Source organism: Solanum verrucosum, unplaced genomic scaffold (genome assembly GCF_900185275.1).
Source record: "Solanum verrucosum unplaced genomic scaffold, falcon-dt-bn FXZP01000257.1, whole genome shotgun sequence".
In the NCBI taxonomy this organism is placed as follows: Eukaryota; Viridiplantae; Streptophyta; class Magnoliopsida; order Solanales; family Solanaceae; genus Solanum; species Solanum verrucosum.
In genome coordinates this window covers 2,870,968-2,875,972 of record NW_026020539.1, presented here as the reverse complement: position 1 = coordinate 2,875,972, position 5,005 = coordinate 2,870,968, and positions in this window count along the sequence as shown.

Here is a 5,005-nt window from a genome sequence, read left to right as displayed (position 1 = left end):
AATTGGAAGTGGGTCTTTGAGATTCTTCAACTTGGGCCTTTGTAAAGACAAAATTAATCTTACCCAGTTGATAGAAACACAATTTGGTAACGGTTTGTATCTTTTTATGATGTGTTGCTAAAACCCCAATTCTTGGGGTGTGATTATGGGTTGATTTAGCTTGTGGGTACTGCTAATTGTTAGTTTAAATTTTGTTTAGAAGTGATTTCATTCAGTAATTGTGGTTTAATTTAAAGGGTTGTAGTTGCAAATGCAATTCTACCTTCGTGTTTTTGGCTTGCTCGAGAGAGAGGTTTTAATACCAAGATTACTGAATTAATGGTCTGTGGGTATTGGGTTGTCATGGGTTTAGCTCGAGAGAGTGAATCCTAAACCCTTTTTCCACACATTCAGCTCGAGAGAGTGAATGGACTAAAGATAAGGTTGTTCTTATTTGCTTGCTTGTTGGTGTTCGAGAGAAACCAACTTGATTCAGGGTAAATTGTTCGAGAGAAAGTTTATCCCCACTAAATTCTAGCTTAGTCACTGATATACAATTATTTACTAACAATAACAATCACCCATTTGTCTACCTTAGCCTATAATCCAATCACATCCCATCTCATCATTGTTAAATTCGTGCTATTTGTTGTTGTTGTAGCTGATAGTTAAAACCAAAACCCCCTTATTTGACATTCGTGTCACCCCAAATTTGAATTATGTTTTTACTCGTAAATGTATATTCCTATGGTTGATTAGAACATATTCGTACTTTACTTTTAATATTAAAAACGTACCACTCCCTATGAGATTCGACCCCAACTCATTTAGTTGGGTTATTATACTGACTAACAATCGTAGACGGTTAGAATTGGATTAAGTGTCGTTGATAACGTTAAATCAAAATGGCGCCGCTATCGGGGAGTGGTGTTGGTTAAGATTCTTTAGTTAAGTTGAATTTTGTTCTTGTTATTTATAGTCAAATCTACTTACTTTTAGTTTTGGTTTGCTTGTTTGTGTTTTGAAACAAAAAGTATAAGTATGAACGGAAGAAATGGTAGCCAAGTAGGCCACCAAGATGACATCGGCAACCTCAACGATGTCAACGAGCCTAATGCCAATGACCCCCATCTTATTGGTGGAATTGATGCCATTCTCTTGCCTTCGACGGAAGGGAACTCTATGTTCCATATTACAAGCATGATGTTGCAGCTTTTGCAATTGAAAGGTTTGTTCGGTGGGCTGGCTCGTGAGATCCCCATGAGTACATTAGAAACTTTGTTGATGTTTGCGGGCTGTTCTCCTTCAAGAACATATCTCAAGAGTCAGTCCGATTGAGGTTGTTCCCGTTCTCTTTGATGGGAGAAACATGTAAGTGGCTGGCTGAATTGCCACGAGAATCAATCACTTTGAGGGAAGAGCTGGTTACCGCATTTCAAGTGCAATTTTTCCCTCCTTCGAAGATGATGACTCTTCGGGACAACATTCAGAGCTTTAAGCGTTTGGAGGGTGAACCAATTCATGAGACTTGGTTGCGATTCAAGAAGTTGGTGCTACAATGCCCAACCCATGGTTTACCCGACAACGTTTTGCTGCAGTATTTTTATCGGAGCCTTGATTCGGTAAACAAATGTGTTACTGATCAACTTTCTTCGGGAGGTTTAATGCATCAACCTTATGTGATAGCATCCCAGCTCTTGGATGGAATGACCACGATAAATTGGGCTTGGTACACCCGCGAAGATTATGTCTCCCCTCTCACGTTTAAACTGACCAAGGAGCAGCTTGAGAAAGATCAGGAGAGGGACCAGAACATGGCGAAGATCATGACACAACTTGACATTTTGTCCTAAAATGTCACAGGAGCTGGTGCTCAAAATGTCAATGCTGTGGGTGTCGGGAGTGTTAACCCTGATGAGGCTAAGTTTGAGGCTTTGTACAACGAAGAGTTGAATTTCCTAGCCAACTAAGGTGGTGGTTATTGTTCAAACTACCCGAGGCAGGGTGGTAACCAAGGTTGGAACAGGGATGAAGGTTGGAAGGATCGTGATAGAGAGTGGAGACATAACCCCACTTGGAAAGCTAGAGATGGGGAGAAGGATAAATATGTTCCTCCCATGAGCGCCAAAAGCCAAAGGAATCTGAGGGAGGTCGGTCGGAGGATATGCTTTCTCGTATCCTCAAAAAAGTTGAGGGGTCGGACAAGATTTTGAAAGAAATGAAAGAAGATGTGTCGACCCTTTTCCAGACGGTTACCTCCCATTCCGTCTCAATCAAGCAGTTGGAGACCCAAATGGGTCATATCTCGTCTCATTTAAACCTGAGACAGCAAAGGGGGTTGCCTAGTGATACTATGGCCAACCCCAATAATGAGGTTTGAGCGTGGACTTGCATCGTGCTGTGACATTAACTAAGGAGCTGCTTGGGAGGCAACCCAAGTTTTATTTTCTTTCTTTTTGGTTTGTGAAATAATCGTGTGTTGATTGTGCACGTTAAAGTGTGGAATATGTTTGAACAGTGCAAATTGACGAGCAAAAGGTCCAGTCGGTGACTCGCTGAAGAGGTCGGCGAGCCCGACTTGGACCGCCATTAGACTCAAGACATTTTGAAATTAGAGTATGTAAAACTTGGCGAGCCCAGGAGTATATTGGCGAATCACCGAGCAGGTCAGCGATCACAATTTTGTCGGCCGTTTGGACCCCCACATTAACTGGAGGTCCTATAAAACTCGACGAGGTAAGTTCCCACTCGGCGTGTCGCCGAGTGGGTCAGCAAGAAAAACTTATGTCGCCGATTGGGCGAGAACTGGACAGTTTTTAAAGGCCAAAAGTTCAAAAGTTTTCAAAATCTTTCACACTCCCTCACTTTTCAACTTGCCAAACCCGCACCCGAAATAGATTTTCTATTATTTTTGTATTTTTGCTGCATTTTAGTCGTCAAGTTTGCGTTCGGAGTTGGATTTCTTTGCCGCCTAGCTTTTGAACTTGATTATTTGGCTTCAAAGGTTGGTTTTCCGAACCCCGAATCTTTATTGAGCGATTTTTACTGATTTCCCAAATAATGCATGCCTTAAAATTGGTGAAAATTGTTGGGTGTTGCTTTGTTGATGTTGGGTCTAGTCGGGTGAAGTTTAGGTAACCCGCATTTGTGCTAAATGACGTATTTTACTCGATGATGGAGCGTTTGACGTCATTCCTAAGGTCAAAAGTCATCAAATGGCCAATTTTGGCCAAACCGAGAGAAGTTTGAGTATCCCGGGGGCATGAGTGTAATGGGTCTTAGTTTATTTGAAATAGTGCATGGTTTGATTTTGTTTTTGGGGGCTGTGGGGTTGAATTTGGAAATTAGGGTTGAAAGTAGGTGCGAGCTGGGTCGAGCTCGCCGAACCACTCGGCGGTTCGCCGAATCCCCCTTATCGCCTTTAATTTCATGCTAAATCTTGAGTTTGGTTCTGTAACTTTTGGAGAGAAGCCTGAGTTCGCCGAGTGCACTCGGCGACTCGCCGAGTGCACTCGGCGACTCGCCGAACGTCCTTCTTGATCACCTTTTCTGCATCCCGAACCCCTAAAATGCATTGTAACTTTCGGTGGGCTAGTCCTGGCTTACCGAATGCTGTCAGCGATTTACCGAAAGGCCCTTCCCATTGCCGACACGCCAAAGAAGCACCATCATGCCATCCCAGAACGAGTCAATTCTCCGCCACGCCAAAGTAGCCTGTCTTGGGTGTATCATTAATGGTACACAGTTGAACCTGGGGATGATTATTGCACAAGAGATGCTGATGAGGGCCAAGCAGCGCCAAACTTCCCTTCCCTTTCAGGTGTTGATCACCGAGCTGAGCAGACGAGCTCGGGTGCATAGAGATGAGAAGAAGGATATGAAAGTGATTCCCACATATTCTACTGACATCTAGATGATTGAAGCGGAGTACTTGAAGGATGAGGCAAAGAAGTAGAAGGCAGTCCCGGTGGACACATCCCCAACTGTTGATGTTCAGACACTACCTGCAGAGGTAGTTGAGGTAGGTGTCGCTCAACCTGCTCCTTCTATGGAGCCATCAGGTACACCTCAACCTTCTTTTGTTCATTCCAGCTCCACAACTACTACACCTGCCCCTATTTCCCTACCCCCTTTAACCCAGGCCCTGATATACCAAATGGGCAACCTTGCCTGGTCTACGGATGCTAGAGCAGCGAGCGTAGAGAAGGAGATGCCAAATTTTTTTGAGAGGGCCATTGAGTATGCATTGCTCCTAGTTAGAGGCGAGATGGTGCAATATCAGAACACATTGGCATCGATTGGGAGAGGTTAGATAGCCTCACTGCTAGGATAGAGGATAGAGAGAAGAGCGAGGGAAGCTTAGATGAGTTGATTTCTATGAGGGTGACATTGCTACTCTTCGGGTAACTATTGACCAGCTATGGTCCACCAATAACTCTATGTTGTGGGGAGAGGTTCCTTTACCCGATATTTCCAAGTTCGTGTCTACATCCGAGCTGAGAGTTGAGGCACCTAGTGTCATGGTTGAGAAGCATAGTGATATTGATGTTATTGGTGATGATGAAAGAGTTGAGGATGAATGTGATGCTGATTCACCCGAGGAGACATATGAGGAGGAGTTCTTGCGAGAGGATGAGTGGTAGACTATTGAGACTTTGATAGAGTTGTAGGATATTGAGGAGATAATGGTGCTGGCCACAATGGAGAGATCTCGGGTGGAGATCTCCATAGTTGTACTAGTGGGGTATCTTAAGACCTAACTATTCCTCCTTTAGATGTGTCGAGCACTGATGTCCCGGTTGATTCTACACTACCGAATACTGCTCATACTTTGTCGAGCACTGATGCCTGAGAGCGTGCCATTCCCTCTGACACTCCAGATATGAGAACTTCACAGGCATAGCCTATTAGGGGACTTTTATATCACTGTCCTCCAATTTTTACTTTCCATCGCATTGAGGACATTGTTAATTTTATTTTGGTGGCGTAAGGGTACTTGTGATAGTATTCCCCTTTTTGATTGTAT